This window comes from Ixodes scapularis, unplaced genomic scaffold, assembly GCF_016920785.2.
Source record: "Ixodes scapularis isolate PalLabHiFi unplaced genomic scaffold, ASM1692078v2 PGA_scaffold3__209_contigs__length_174095766, whole genome shotgun sequence".
Classification (NCBI taxonomy): Eukaryota; Metazoa; Arthropoda; class Arachnida; order Ixodida; family Ixodidae; genus Ixodes; species Ixodes scapularis.
The window spans coordinates 78,792,762-78,809,798 of NW_024609868.1; the positions used below are offsets into that span (position 1 = coordinate 78,792,762).

General features: G+C 47.5%; 1 protein-coding gene across 1 annotated transcript in view; it reads left to right on the plus strand.

Annotated features, from left to right (window-relative positions):
* Positions 1-17,037, plus strand: part of LOC8038552 — a 189,185-nt gene that overhangs the window by 19,936 nt on the left and 152,212 nt on the right. The window lies entirely within an intron of this gene.

Genomic DNA, 17,037 nt, shown 5'->3' on the forward strand with positions numbered 1-17,037 from the left:
CGTCTGCTTTCCCCCACAACACTCGGAGAGCCAATCATCGCAACTTACGGTGGCAGCTCAGCAAATGACGATGCCGAAACATATGTTTAGACCAAAAAACGCAGTCTGAGTTTTGACATTAAGCAATGCAAGCGTGACGTTTTGCATTGCTTAATGTCACAACTCAGACTGCGTTTTTTTGGTCTAAAGATATATTTCGGCATCGTCATTCGCTGAGCTGCCTCCGTAAGTTGCGGTGATTAGCTCTCCCGAGTGTTGTGCGGGAAAGCAGACGCACGGGCTTCTTTTAGAATGTATAGTGTACGGTGTCAAAATATCGCCGCACTGTTTTGGCACTGCCAGACCTTGCCGATTTCTTTGCGAATCTCCTGTCACTGTATCTATACCGCAGTCAACGTGGCCATAGTTTATCGCCGAAAAATAAACTGATTGTTTCACACGCGCATTCCTTCTACTTGGAGACGGGACAACTAAGTTCCTTTGTTATTGTCGTGGCTGCCATGTTCTATCTGAACTTGTGAAAGTTGCTGAACCTGAACCACTGCTTTGTACAAAGAAGCGCGAATGAGTCATTAAATTAGACCTCGTGCTTAACGGCCTGTCGACGGCATAGCTTAGAAAATGGGCCTATAAGTTGGCGAAATGCTTTGATGCCTAATTCTACGTAACTCTGAACTTGATTGCGTAATTCTGAACTGAATAGATGCGTAGACGGCACCACGTTTTGAACACAGTTGACAATCGCGTGTCGCAGCTCGCAAGCACGCCTGTGCCGCTCGAGGCGTGCCCTGTGCGCGTCAATTCATAATGATCATAATGACCGACGTCGAGGGAGGCGTCCTTTTGGGAGGGCCCTGTCGGACAGCGACATGCTCTTCATCAAATATGGACGTGTCATGGCGTAATGGCGAGGACCCTCGACGTTTTCGTGCCGCGCCGGCTTCCGCGACCGACGGAGGAAAAAGCGGGCGGCCGGCTGCTGATGTCGATCGGAAGAGTGTAGCGGTCGGGTAACGGACGACCTCATGAGATCCGGGCGGCCATGACACCCACTGCGCCGTCTAAATATAGGCCGGTCTGCGCGTTAATTTTGGTACTAATACACCGCGCTTTTTTCTTTTTTTTTTTTTTTTTGTAGAGCGTAGGGTTGTGTTTTTGATTGTAGGAACTTTTAGCAAACCGTTATCGTGTTCTTCATATCGCACTACCGGAGCCTTTGAATCATGCTTTTAAGCCCGCGCCCGGCGGTCACGGTATGACCCGAGCGCGCGCTTAAACGCATGCTTCAAAGGCTCCGGTAGTGCGGTACGTGGAAGACGGTAACGGTTTGCTAAAAGTTCCCATTGTTGTCCACTTATTCGTTGTGTTGTACGGTACATATCTTTGCCGTGTCTTGAACTTATGAGGGAGTTTTAGCTTGGCGTTGCCTTATTAGCGTTATCGTTACCGTCATGCCGGAACGGAACCGGGGATGTGCGAAGGAACCGCGAAAGAAACGTTTCTTCCAACCTTCATCTAGTATCGCGCTTTTTGCTTTTCAGTCGCGCGATCGTCTGAAGCATTTTTTCGCGGTGTACATTCACGGCTCGGTTGTGACATGGCGGTAACGGTAACGGTATTACAGTAACAATATGCTAGCATTTTACTTTTTGTGGGGAGAGCGCTGTCCTGCCGGATCGTTCCAGCAATGAGGTGTTGTTTTACAGAAGAATGCGAGTGAGGATAGGCACTTTTTCTCGACGTTTTTATTATTATATTATATTAGGCAGCGATGGAACACGACACATTTAGCTTCGCCTCATGTGTTTGTAAAGGGCAGTTGATGTATTGGGGTTGCGATTCCAGGGGCTTAATTTCCCTATCACCCCCTTAATCGCGAATGGCAGTGGACGCGCTCGATATCGGCCATTCTGGACTTCAGTTTAATTCGGTATTCTGCGATCCCTCGCGCATGTCTTTGGGAATTTAAAAAGGCACAGTGCCCCCTTTCTTCAGTCTCGCTCACCAAGGAGCGCGTGTGAGCGAGTGGGCGCTTTATAAATAGACTAGACTGGAACCTTGCGAGATCAGAGCCCTTCGCACACCGGAATGACGGACTGTCATTGGCGATAACTCAAGACGTAAGTCGCGGGGGTCACTCTGCAGTCTCAAGGGTCGATCGTATACATGCCATCTCTGGGTCTCCCCGCTTGACAGGGGCGGAGCTGATTGAAGAATCGGCCGCGACGAGCTTCACCCGCTTTGTTTGAAGAGATGGCGTATTCGACTTGTCCGTGCCTGCCGTGAGGCGTCTACGCTGCATTCGCAAACGCCTCGACGGGAGATACAGCTTGTGTGTGTGTGCTTTGTCAAAATGGGGTTCGCGTACGTAGGATCCACTCGTTTCTCACGGCGGCCGCGCGGTTTCCAAGCGCGTGTCGCTCGTTATAGACGTACCTCCAGGCTTTTAGTTTGCTGCCAGTCCCACTGAATTATTTCGGACGTTTAAAACCCGCCCACCAGCGTCAAGTACGAGCTAGTGCGCGTGGATTTGCAGTAGCCATTATTTCGCGGGCCGGTTTCGTTTCTGTTAGACGTTTGACAGCGCGGACTCCTGTTTCGGGTCCAGCCTGTGTTTGTCTTGTGGCTCCCTTCGTATGGTGAAGAGTTCGTCCTCGTCTGGCTTATCTGTTTGGTGTACTCGAGTGTGGAATATTAGAGTTGAAGCGATAGCTGTTGCAGTTTGTCGTGGTTTTGCTCTCTTTTCGTCTACGTTGTATCTCAGCAACCGGTTTCTGACAGATGTTTTTGACGGGCTCTTTCAGTGTGACTCTAATTGACTCTAAACTGAGACGTCCATGTCAACCAGCTCTGTGGTGCCTCCAAATTTGAAACGTTCAGATTAAAGAGTGTAATAAGCACAGAAGGTAGCATGATGTATGCACACGGGAAAGGAGGGAACGGGGGAGGGCAGCCAGGCTACTCGTTAAATGAATCACTTCAACCCTGCCTGCTTAGAACCCTTGGACGTCCACCAAAACTCACTCCACTTTAAATTAAAAAAACAAAAAAACACCTCTAAACATTTAACAAACGGACCTCATCCTAAGTATCTGCGAGTTAGTGTCCTGTGTAGTTGCCATGTACGAGAAACCCCAACTCCGAAAGTGACCCCATTTTACTGTCGATTCTTTCCTTGCATGGGTTAAATGTGACAAGCAACCAGCGGTAGGTGTCCGGACAGTGTGTGGAACTAAAAGGTGTGCTATTGGGCTATGATCCTAGTCGGTTTGTGCACATGTGCTTTTATTCGTTCTTAGTCTCGCACCTTTTAATTGTCTTGCTGCTTATGCTGGTGTTTGTCCATGGCTGTCCAACGGTACGGTACTCACTCGGGCTCCACGCATTTACCGTGGGTCTTTAATCCCATCTTGTTTATGAAATCCGTTTTAGATGCGGAGCATCTCTTGCTCGGGTCTATGTCCCACGGCGTCGTAGTCCGCACTCACACTACGCATGCGCAACTCTCCTCCTTCCCTCTCTCCAACAGCTGCGCGTTACTCTCTCCGCTCTCTCTCTCTCTCTACCAGCTGCGTGCACTTCGCGTGCGTTCGCTTCTACTCACACGGAGTCACACCGCGCGCGCATGCGCAAATCTCCTCCTCTAGTCTCCTCTCCTTCAAGTGTGAATATAAGCAGCGGTAGCGCGCGCGTTCAGTTCACCGCTGTTGACTCCACTTCACTCCGTTCTTCCGATGAAGTGTGATGGAAGCAACAGTCCCGTCAGTTAGTGGGTTGGCGCAAGCAAGCGTCAGCACCACCCCACAAATTAACAGCAACGCTACGTCCACTGAAGACAAAGCTGCGCAGCGAAGGGCACGCGACGCTGAGCGCAAACGCTTGAAGCGAGCGGCAGACCCTGAACTACGGCAACGAGAAGCGGCGTCCATTCGTCAACGTCGAGCGGCGGATGCTGAACTACGACAACGTGAAGCAGCGGCGGTTCGAGAACGCCGAGCGGCAGAACCTGAGGTTCGGGACCGTGAAGTTCAACAACGTTACTAACACCGTTAATAACACCGTTAATTACGATCTGCGATGCTCCGCATCACCCCATGGTTCCCCTCGGGAAGATGGTGTAATTTTTTTTTCACGCTTCCTGACATGAACCGAGAAATACGGTGCATGGCTGAACTCAAACAGTGCCGCACGTAGTACCGATGGAGGTACAGTGCACCTTAAACTTAACACTGTTATTCTGTTGCTCAAACACTGAACAACTGCAGGCTCCTGAGCAATCACTCACTCATCGGCGACCGACACGGATGCATGCAGGCATCCATCCATGCAGTGTGGCATTACCGAAAAAAGTAACGAGATACGTTAATTGTTACTTGCAAATAAAAAGAACGCGTTACCAACTTACGTTGATTCAAAATAAAAGTAACGCGTTACCGTTGGCGAAAAAAAGTAACGCACGTTATTTTTGTGCTACTTCTTAAATTATGGATTAACCCGTTTTACCGTTTTGATCTTACAGGTACGCATGAGCACCATATTTCAAGAAACATTATGTTCACGCAGAAACTGAACATAATTAACTTATCTTTTTTACCGTTTCACCTAAATACTCAAGAGAAAAAAAAAATACATAAGAAAACTTTAACAAAAGCCTTACACGCAAAAAAAATGAAGTGTAATTTTCTTTAAGTTTTGGGAAGAATATGTAGCGAGTAACCTAGCTGCGTTACCCGTTAATCGAAATAAGTAACGTAAGTACGTTACCCGTTACTGTGTAAAAAGTAACGAGTACGTTGCCACGTTACCCAAAAAAGTAACACGTTACCGGTAACGCCGTTACTTTTAAGGCGTTACCGACAAGACTGCCCCCGTGTAATTGCTGCGCCATTTGCAGCAGAATGCTCACTCCACTGCGTTATAGTACTACATTTAATCAAACTATGAGCTTATTCGCTGCAACACAGCACCCCGAACGTTCCTTTCTCCTTCTCAATACTGAAGATCAACTCGCGCTCCGCTGTGCTGCCGATCTTTTACCCGTACATTCGTGAACATTTTAAAGCTTTAGATCATCGATCCGAGTAACGCACTATTCGCTCGGACCAGCGCGTTGAGCACAGACAGTACTAGAAAGTTTCGAAATATTTCTCGACGGTCGAGATTCGGCCGGATCAATCAGCTTCGTTGAGTGCGCTTCTCATCGGGACCAGGTGCACTGCGGAGGAGCGACATTCGTAGAGTGACTTCATCGATCCTGCGTATCTCGCTTCGCAGCAGTACAGCCGCACGCTATAGGCGCCCACGTCGGGTATATTAAAAATAGATCTTCGTCGTGGGGGGGTTGATGGGGCAACCCTTTCCTGCGACTATTATGCGAGAAAGTGTTGTAAGCGTTGCTCACACTGCTAATATATATCATGCAAAAGACAGGACCGAAATATCCGTGGTCCGAATGCCACCTGCTAAGTTTGCTCGAACTCATTGCCACACGGCATTCGAAGCACGGATCTCGCGGTGAGTCGCGTTCGAATCTTTATGCAGACTGTATTTTGTGTAAGATGCAAGCAGTGTGACGCCTACTTTAGGCTTCGATCCCTGACACCCTGCGTGAGATTTGTGTATAGGAAAAGTTGGGCATCACTCTTTGTTCAATTGTTATGTCGCGTTCATTGCTCACTTACCTTTGTAGACTTGAGACTGTGCGAGAGCACAGTTAATAAATGCATATATTTAGTTTAATTTAAATGGACTCAAGCGGCGGACAAATGTGTGCTTAGGAATAACCTTAACCAGCAGGATTTTTGAGTGTACAAAAATATATGTAACCCGCTTCTTGATTTTCTTAAAATAATATATACATACTCAATTAAGGTGATATGCATAATTAAATAACGAAAGCTTTGTCTTTTAAGTGCATTAATAATTGCAGTTTTATTGCAGCCCGGATCTTGAACAAAACGTTACGTTTGGTGCTCAAAAGGTGTCTAGTTCTGAAATGTTTTTGGAGGAAAGCTGTTTAGAATATATTTTACTTCTTACGTAAAGTTACCTGTCACACACTTCCATGCTGTGTCCTTCGTAAACCAGCACGTGTGTGAAAAACGACAACTGCAATAAGGTCTCTGAAAAAGATTTGAAAGGATGGTCCTTGTCACAATAAGACTCGCAACACTCTTGTAGTTCGACGAACCAACCCATGAATGTGGCGCTGGTATTCCCGGTACAATAAATAATGTGTAATTGTTCTCGGACATTTATTTATTGTGTTCTAAGATTCACTTTTGCTGTTCCTAAGGGTTCTTCAAACGACTGGAATCAATAACGTCACTGTTGCCCTAACTAAAAGAAAGTAACGCGTTATTATCTCTAAAAATAACTAGATACAGTTACTTCTTACTCGCTTGAAAGAGGAATGAAGCACGTTACTCGTTACTCAGGCACAAAGGGAAATCTTTAATACAGCTAAAACATAACGCGTTTAATTTCCAGCTCCCTAACCTTTAAGTGCGTTGTCTGCTGGTTCGGCGTACTTGCTAAAAGGGCCGTGATCGAAGTGTTGAAGGCCCACCAGATACTTGGACCCATAGCCGCAGGACTACCATTAAAAGTAAGTACATCGGACGGTCTCAAAGCGGCATTGCGTTTGAGGTCGTGTAAATGTGCCTTGGCCAGGCGGGAAAAAGTCAACGTAACGTATTGCCGGTTTGCTTCGTATCGTTCAACCTGAGGCATCGTCGTGCATCAACAACACAACTGCTCGACTTTGCCACGAACATGCCTGGACTTGAATACCTTTGTCGTCTGTTGACTGGGGCATAACAATTGCCGTACTTATCGTTAGTTGCAGAAACTGGGTTGCGCAACGCGCTTCTGTCTGAATTCCAGGTACGAAGAGCAGCCTACATTTTCCGCATAACGTCGGATAACGGGCCAACGCTATTCCCGCCGTGGGCCGCTGCTTTCATTTCGAAGCGAGCTTGACTTGGGCGTCGCGTTTTTGTGTACACCGAGCGCGGGAGTCGTCTTTCTCCTCGGAGATATGTAACTACACCTGCTGAAAACAAGACGGGTCGCTTCGAGAAACGCGAGAAAGGGATACAATGTAGATATCTTCTTTAAAGGAGCTATGCAACAATTTTTGTACTTTGCGCAAATACCGCTTAAAACGGATCTCTAACGTTAATGACCTATGAAACACGCGTTCGTTCTTCACCCCACGCAATAGAAGTCCCAGAAAAAAATTAAAGAAAAACGAGCAGCGTTCACCCCCTCAACTCGCAGCCAGAACAATCGGCCACGTGATCTGGAGCCGATTATATGCCGCCAGTGTTGATCATAGCCACGCGCTGGGGTTGGCAAAGCGCAGGACACGCGCTGAGTTCCAGACATTGTTATGGCTCGGCTGTTGTCGTCGTTGCAGCGATTGGACGCGGGTCACAACCCGAATGCTTCTCGAGCTAGCAATTGTCACGAGCCCAAGTCGAGTGCCCACGCAGGGCTCGGGTCCAATCTATGAACCGCATTCAAATATCGTCACTTGGGTGTACTGCGATCCCCGAGTTACGTCATCAAATTTTGCGAAGGAGAGATTGAATGAAAATGATCGCTTTTGTCCTTGAAATTACACCGCAACAAAGGAGTTTCTTGGCCAATGGCGTTGCGTGTGAGTATCCTTGAGTCCCAGGTGTGCCAGTAAGCTCGTGTAGAGAGAAAAACATTCCAATTAAATATCGTTGCACAGCTCCTTTAACGTGGGGTCTAGTACATTCTCTATTCACCAATGTTTGTTTGCAAACAAGCTCGCTGCTGCCCACTATCGGCGGACCCCTGTGCGCTTCCGGTTTTCCTCTTCTTTTCCTCTTGTCACACATCCGTTTGTTATTTGTACTACGTTCTACAAAGCGCGTAGGTTCTTACAAACCTATTACAGGTACCTCTCCGAAGGAAAATCTTATTTTCCGATCGCTGTGTGTTACTGAAGAAGAAATAAATACACTACCGGAAGTCTACTGGGGCACCAAATACTGTGGCGCCCTCGTGGTGCCAACTCCCACCGAATGCGGTGAATATATCCCTGCTCAAAATTCAAGGTCTGAAATGTGGGACATTGTGCCGTATTGTTCGTCGCACACCGTAACGTTCCTTTCCCTCTCGATTTCTTTTCGGTCTGGCTGAGCGTAGTCATGTGAGAACTGCGATGACCTTCGTTCGAACGACAGCCGCCGCTCTTCGCTTCGTGACGCCGCGCTTCGAATGCGCTCACGTTGTTGAAAGTGTGCGTTTGCTCGATGTCGACACGATTTAGTGAAAGCGTGTAAGACGGTAGACGAGGCAAGCAATTGCTCCTTTTTTTTATATATGATGGACGAACAATTGAACGCGGCAGACAGTTGGAAGATGGCGAAAGTTGATGGTCTTCGGAATGTGACCGGTCCTTCGAGGCTCGGGGGTGCGTTTCCGTATTGAACCCGCTCGACTCCGGTGTTCTCGATTACTGGAAACCTCGGTTTCAATGAGGACAAACGCGTTGAACGATTACTGGGTTTACGACGTATAAATGGCGCTTCGGTAAACGATTCCCCTTTTGTGTTTTGATTATGTTTTTTAAGACATCGCGAGGCGTATATATTTCGAGGATGCGCTGTCGAGTTGGCAACATGTTTACTCGGACCAATTAGTGGCACGTCGCATTTGTGGAAATTTTCCTCGTGCGCAGCTTGCGGTTTTACGCTGTATGTATGGAGGGAAGCTTACATGTTTGGGGGAAAAAAATAGCACGTAGTGCTCGAATGGGTGCATTTGCAGCAGCTTTCCGAACGCCCTGTGACCCAAATAAGCGTTCAATATGACACGACCAGGTGCGCTTTTAAGTGATGCGTATTAGATTATGGCGTCTTCCTCGCGGCGTACGCGCTCGTAACCCGTTTTTATGAGGCACGCAGCTTCTGGCACTAGCTTGCGTTTGGTGCTGCCTCGACTGCTCGGGTATTTAATCCTCGCAGCCGTCGATGATATATATAGTATAAAATCAGCGAGTACTGTCACCGACAGCCCATAGAAATTCGGGGCGTGGCTTTTTACGGTTACGTTTCTATGAATCATTCTTCGTCAGTATTAATCGGTTAATTACGCAATTTCAAGGTCCCGGTCACGTAGATAGCTATTCCTCGTTTCAGCTTAATGCGAGGTGCAAGTCGTCTGCTTCTTGTGCAGGAGTTGTGGTGACGTCAGAAAGACGCTGATCTCTGATTGGCTCCGATTGAAGGATAGTGGGTAGAGCTCAAAGCAAGCTGCTTTCAGGTCTACCCACTATTTTTCATTCAGAACCAATCAGAGCTCGGCGTTTTTCGGACGTCACCGCAGCCCCTGCAAAAGAAGCAGACGAATTTGCGCTCCGCATAGGGTCCGCGGCGGAACGCTACAAGTCAACTTGGCCAATTCAGAGCCGCGACTTTGGATTGGCTTTGGATTGGCTTCGATGACTCGGTAGATCATACGCTGCGGTCCATCGTGTGTATATGGTGAAACGGAGAGCGTGTGCAGGGGCCACGACGCATTCGTTTTGTACGGCGTAGAGTGCAGATCCCAACGAGCCAGATATACAAGAAAAACAGAACGAGACGCAAAGTGCACTTCCTTGTTTCGTCAGCCGAAGGCCGTGGCGGCATAAGAAGTCGGCGCGGGGCCATCTCCCGCCCCCGACTCGTGTCTGTTTCTCTCGGAGCACCTCCTCGTCCGAAGACGGCCGTCGCACTTGGCCCAGGAGTGGCCGAGTCAGTGGGCACGTGCGCACTGACGCCGCCTGGAAAATGAAAGTAAAAAAAAAAAAGAAGAACAGAGATTTATAATACTTCCGAAGAAAAAGTAATAACTAGTTACATTGCGGACAACTGATTGGTCTACCTGGCTCGTGTTGCCTTCGCTGCCGTCGTTGTCATAACTTACGACAACGTGGACGGTGTTGGCTGCCGTCACACACAGGGGGGCTTGACTGCGTCAGATAACGTTACATAACAGACAGGTGTTTCGTAGATTGCTGTACGCACGCTTCATCGGCTCGTTTAGAGAGAAGCTGAAGGTGTTCTTGAAAAAAATATGAGCTAGAGGTGAACTGTAGCGTATTTTTGTCCCGTGAATTTGAGGATCACGAACTTTCGACAAACGTATCTATAAACGCGAAAAAAAAATTAACACGAAAAACCAACCACGTGTGTGCCGTATACCCAGAGGATCCAACTGCCGATCACGTGCCGCTTGTGAGAGAACGCGTGCAGCTTTTTTGTCTGTGCGGATAAAGCTTTTCGAAAGCACGGAGATGTTGAGATCACGTCACCATGCCCTCCGCCCACCGAACGCGCCGTGAAGGAGGGGCTTGAGCGCTATATTGAAATCGCTGTTGTGACTACTTGGCGCATCGATTTGAAATATCATTTTGATACTCGTGATCCATAGAACAGGGGCGCGTTGTCACTTGATAGGTTCACAGCGCAATGGGCCCTCCCTCCAGTGCGATCTGGAGGGAGGGCCCATACTACCGTATCAGATGGGCAAAAACGGTTCCGTTATCGCAGTCGGTCGTAGTCTAACGTAGTACGCGCGCGCGTCGCTACCCCCCGATGCCCAGCAGCGCCGGTGGTTGGTCGATCCTCGGTATGCCGCTATCCGCGGTGGCCCGAAGACGTCGGTGGCGGTCCGTCCCTTCTGGGAACCGGGTAATGAACCGGGTCCGGAACCCACCGTGTTTGCCGTCCCGCCCGGCTCGTCGTGGCGAGTGTTGCGCACGCCGCCGTCTTCCCAACCCCCTTCTCCTCCGTGTCGTGCGTTCCACGAATTGCGGGGTTCGGATGGTGTTTCGAGCCTACGTGCCAACCCGTTGGTCCGACTGTATACGAACTGCACAACAAACCATGTTGTGGCGCTTTTTATTGTTGCTTTTTTTTTTTTTTCACGCGTATGTTGACCTCGCATTTTCGATTTGAGTGCGTTCTCCTCACGACTTCGTTTCGGCCTCATTTTTCGGTTTGTTTTTGTTTTACGAATGGCGGCAAGCGTTCGCTTTTCTCGTTTCTAATTGAAGAGAGGAAGGCGGTTCATGTACCTTAACTCTGTCACTCAATTTTATTCATCGTGCCTGTGCAGCTGTTATGTCAGCTGCCTGCCTTCATTTTTGGACGATGTGTTAATTGTTCCTAAGTTACAGATAGTCACGCCCGAAAACAGATGAGTTACCTAACCACGCACTGTACTTCAAAAAAATATAAATAATGTAAACGAAACAACTTCATAAAAAATATTAGACGTGTGATGTCCTTGCAACATTTTGATTCAAAATAATTGCCGGGACACAGAGATAATGTCATGTTTGTTTATCCGTTTGACGAATAAAATGAGGCTAACCTATAAACACGCTGTTCTAAGCTCTCAATTCCATGTCAAAACATTTTACATTTAGAAAAAGAATTCGCCAATTCTACAGAAAGAGAATTCGTCAGTTCTACAGACTTTTGAAGCACAATATGAGAGATGCTTTTTTTTTTTTTTTTGGCAAATAGCTTATTTAGACTCGAGCGCCAAGTCTCTTTCCAAAATCAGATCACCGCCTCTCGAAATATCTGCATACAAGGACGCCTAATTGTTTTTCAAGAAACGTCATTTTGACTGCCACTCTCCATCTTGTTATAAAACATTTTTTTGTTGGGAAATACCTGAACAGCGATGTCCTTTACGATTCCACCATTGAGAGCCCTCCTGAGCACGTGCCAATAATAAAAGTACCTGTAGTTACCGATATCTAGTTACTTGTAGTAAGTGCTTCACAACCCTGCTCAACACGTGTTTTCTTCCCTTTTTACGTCCGAATTTTTAAAGTTTCGTGTATAACAAACGTGTATAACAAGTTTTCTGTATAACGAAAGGTTTCGTGTATAACGCCGACGTTGAACAGAACACTTCTGTCGGCTCACGGTACACAAGCAACTCTACGGTATTTTTCGCTGCCGCTGTTGGGCTTCTTAAGCGTGTTCCTTTCGCTGAGGTTCGCGGGAGTGTATCCTTGTGGTCCCTGGCGAGACAATGAGGTCGCTCTTTAGAGCGCGCCGCCATTAAGGTGACTGCACGCCGAGCACGCGGCGCCGTAAGCCACCGTCGAGATTTCCGCCGTGGCCACCTGGGCTTTCGAGGTCGTCTGCGAGCTAACGGGAAGTCGACTCGAGAGAAAGTCAACCTAACCGCATCGAATCGAATGCGAGCCTGACGAAGTTTAAAAAGGGTTTCGTCTGTCTTCGCTCGCGAAGCACAATGGATAGGGCACGGAGAAAAGGGAAAACCTTTTCAAACTTTCCCCGAGTCCGCGAATACGTGAACCTGAGTACTTAAACCGACGCATAACGTCGGCATGGGTTATCTAAATAAAGTATATACTATATTGAGCGTATGTATAAAGACGTATATAGAAAGAAGGAGAATCTACCTCATTTGTTTCTCGCTAGAGCTACGGTTTCAAAGTGGGGCACCCCTGTCCGCGTCAAAGAGGTGCCTTTTTATCTCTAGTGCGTGAGTGATATCATCGAGAAGGGGAGTGATTATTCTGTCTATGATGCATACACGGAGGACTTGAGCAAACGGAAGGCAACACCTCTTCCGCTACCGCTGTTACGTTCCAGTTTCGTTTAGGGTCGTCAAACTGCAACCACCCGCAGACGTCGTAAATAGGACGTGCTACGCCTAGTCGTTTCATACCCAGCTAGCACATTAAATATAATTATGAGGTGTAGCTTTCGAAGCGCTTGGGTAACATTTATTTGTCGAGACTCTTTATGCATCGGTGCACCAGGGAGACAGTTTCAACATGGCGTTTCTTCGATGTGCGTACCCACAACCTGTCGTGTCGATGCGACAGCGGTGGCTCAAAGTAAAGTTGTAGAAGCAGGCTCTTTTCGAAATGATGCGTAAATTATGTGCGACCGCCATTAGTTGGGCATGCACTGTGAGCACACATTGGACACGAACGCTTCGTCAGCATTCGGAGTGTATACTCGGATCAAAACGCATTCCACACGAGTGCTGCGTCACTCCTCGCGGCGCGAACTCTGAACCAATCACGGGCTTCAGGCCGGAAGCGATGACACCATATCGTAACGTCATAACTGCTGAGATATGACGTTACGGCCGAAACGATGCCCAGAACGATGTTGTTCTATTTGCTATCACCAAAAACTTTGGTGTGTGCCAATTTTTTCATTAAAAGAAGGTGACCTTAAAAAAAAGGGGGGGGGGGGGGCGGTCCCTTCCCTCTTAGGTTTTCTTAAATCCGCCCCTGCTGTGAGGCCAGGGCAGGAGTGGTACAGATACGTCCACTATGAGGAACGGGATAACTTTACGAACACAGAATGGTTTCAATTTCACTCGTGAAAGATATGACAGCGTTATAAGTAGCAATGCTTGCAGGAAGCTTATTCAACCTATAGATACAACTGACAAAAAAAAAAGCGAAAAAAAAACAAAAAAAACGAGGGCTTGAAATTATCCGCTGAGTGCCGAAATAGCTAAATATAAAAATTCCGCCCAGTTCTTGGCAGCATGCTCTCAGTCAGATGGGGTCACTGTATCTCCTGGTTTGCTCCTCAGCCCTCATCATCTACGGATGCTTGGAAGTTGGTACAATATTGAGACAGCTTATCAGCTGATCGGCACATTCCGTGAAACCATACAAAAGCTGGAAGGAAAAGTTTACATTTACGCGTTTCTTATTTTTTTATTTTGGTGTTGTGGTTTTGGTGTGCATTCTGGGTGTATTGATTTTATTTTTACTCACCTCCGAACTCTTCTCTTTCTTTTTTTTTTTTTTTTGTCAAAACATTCTATAAAATAAAAGTGGCTCTAGGAAAAGGAATGCAGTGAGGTACGAACATTTGCTGTACACGCACCATGCAATATAAATAGAGCTTGGTTCAGTCTCAATATATAAATTTTACACGCAAAACTCGATTTTCTGTGGTCTGCCTTAAAGGCTGAGATTACGTCTTCGCTTTCAGTAGCGCCCTGTGGAGGACCATTAGGGTCATTCTTTTGAGAGGATCCTCGACCGTACGATTTTGTAGACATGTCATCGGTCTCTCAACGTTGAAAATCTCTATTGTGCACTCACTGCCGTCACCGGTAGTCGCCGAAATCCCCAGGAGGGTGTACTTGGCTTTGAGCAAGGAACGCGGATAGCATTAAGACGGGGTGGGTAAGCAAGCATTGTCATTGGTAAAGATGGAAGGTAAGGTCAAGCCTGTGAGAGAAATTAACTTGCAAACAGAGGCACCTGTCCGTGTACCGCACGGTTACAGCGTGTACGGTCCTTGTTGAGAACCTTGTCATTTGGCCTTCCAGGTTTCCCACTCGCCCCTTCGGACAGGGTTTACTTCCTTTGCACCGGGCGTTGGGAACAAGTGCAGCGGGTGGAACAGGTGAAAGGAAAATTTTAAGACAATGGGTGGCGGATAGGATATCTGATCGTCGTGTTGAGACGAAGTCGGTTTCTGAGCACTGAAGAAACGTGACTCGGAAAGGGCGGCCTGAGGAAGCCCTTCTGGCGCAGCAGAAAACACTGAGCACATCAGTGCGCTCCACATGTTTTTTTCTTTTTTTTTTTCCACATTTATATTCAGATCAACCCCTCCCCTGGCTATACATGTCTGGCCTCTTGTCTGCTATCTCTCCTAACGCCTGTACGTGTCGGTCTTCATCATTGTATGTTTCACGTTTTCATTTCCCGATCCTAATCTACGTCAGCATGCTCGTTGAAGTCTATCTCTTCCGGGCAAGTTCCGAGTCCCATACGTTTTCTCGTTTAGCCAAAAAAAAAACGTCCTAAAAAAAGCAGAAAAAAAAAAAAGACGAGAAACATACACCAGCAGACGGAAGAGGAAATATGTAGGCTAATTACGCGTCCTCGGTGACGACGACGACAGCGGCGGCAGCATCGACGCTGTCTCACGGGGATGACACACGTCCCCGTGAAGTGGCTCGGCCGTCAGACGTTTGTCGGGTCGGTTCTGACGGCACGTCCACCCGAAGCTAACAGCGCGGTGGGATCCACGCGCGCGTCGGACCAACCAACCGCCTTCCTTTTATCACGTGACCTTACTCTCTCCGCGTAGATGCGGGCAGGAGCGTGATATCACGTGGCCAAAGGTAGACGTACGACTGGCCCAACGAGCACGTAGCTTCCACCACACTGCCAGTTTATGGGTGAAGGGATCTACGCGTAGGAGCTCACACGAGTGGCGTTTGCCTGCCTGCCCGCGTGCTCCCGCGGTGATGTCGGCGATGTCGTTTATGGTTGCGGAAGTGGATCGGGGGCGGTGGGAAGAAAATAGTGCCTCGGCTACGGCGTGTCAGCGGTGTGTGTCTGAGGAAGGCGGCTCTGGCTGTCTCTCGAAGCGCTCGTGTGTGCTCGCCGGCTCGGGCTGTGCTGCGCTGTGCTGACGTTTCGGGGCGGTCGTCGGGTGCAGCGCCGTGTATACTTTGGACGCGGTGACGCTTTCTTATTTCCCGGGTGGTCCGACTATTTCAATCTTTGAGCCGGCGGGGTAGAGGCTTGAGATAGCGCGCTCGCTAAGATATATATATTTATATATATATTGTGTGTGTGTGTTTCACGTTGCGCCCGTGAATGGAAATGGACGAAACGTATTTTTCGCTTTGTTGTCTTGTTACTGTTTTCGTAATTCTATCCTCTTACGGTTCTTCCGTTCGTAATTTTATATAATTGATTATGCAGGACCAGGGATGGCTGTGCGCAACGAACGGCATTATGTCGGCATATTTTGTGTTAAAAGTTGGTTTCGTGTCCCCAGATTTGAGCGGTCGAGCGAATTACATCTCCTCATTTGATTGGACGCAGTTCTGTTTGGTCTATCTCTGGGGTTCACGTGGTCAAAACAAAATCAGCTGCTCGCTGGACGTGAAATTGTCATGGTCTTCAAAGGGGAAATCAGCCAAGTCTCGATGAGAGTCACGAAAAAGAAACGAAAAATCCTAAACAGCCTGAAAACTGAATGTCTGTGAAACTCAATCGACAGGCTCTTCGAATCACGTGATGCTCCACTCTATAGGGTTTCACCATTACGATTATTTCCGTTGAAATTAAAATAACGCCAGTTGTAAAACATTGCCATAGCAAAATAGTTTTTTTTTTTTTTTTTGGCCCGAGGGGTGATTTTAAGGAAAGATGTAACGTCCCAGGCAAGCCCTATATAGCTTCAGGGGTGTACGTTCTTGTCTCGCTCAATTTAGTGGGGAAGTTCCACGTCACTTCAAGTGACCACGTGACGTGAAGTCAGTGTGTCACGTGGCGTCGTGGCACCTGTGAACCCCGTCCACGGGAATGGGAGGCTGGGCATTCTTTTTCCTACGTTTTCAACGGAAAAATTATTTTTACATAATTACCCGTTCTTCACGTCTCCGTGCACGCGGATTCTTCGCGTCCCAGTTCCGTCGCAGTCTTCACGCCTTTGCCAGCGTTCCCATACGTGCTTCTAGCTTTTTCTCTTTTTTTTTCTTTTTTTTTTTTTTGTAATGATGGGTGTATCGACTTTGCGTAGGTGGCAAGTGCGGGAGGAGGTACTACCTTCGTAATTCTAGTCGCGTTGGTTGGCTTGCGAAAAAAAAATGCGTGCATGTAAAAAAAAAAAAAAAAAAGAGAATAAGAAAGAAAGAAACGCTAACGTGGGAGTGATGGCGGGGGCGTCTACGTTAAAGAGCGTGTGTGTTCGAGCGCGTTATTAATTTTTTTTTTTTCGTTTTATCTTAGATATTTCTTGGTTGCCTCTTGGAGGTGTAGAAATATTGGCCCGTCTTCACGCTGTTTTTTTTTTTTTCTGTTTAGCTTTTTTGTACGTTGAAAGAGCCCGATTGTCATTGCCTGCCCGCGCTTAAACGGACTTTATTTAAGTACACTTCGTAGTTCCGAGAAGACCCGGCTGTCGGACTTTTTTTTTATTATTATTATTTGAAAGTGTGGCATAAAGCTTAAACTTGAAATCCGAG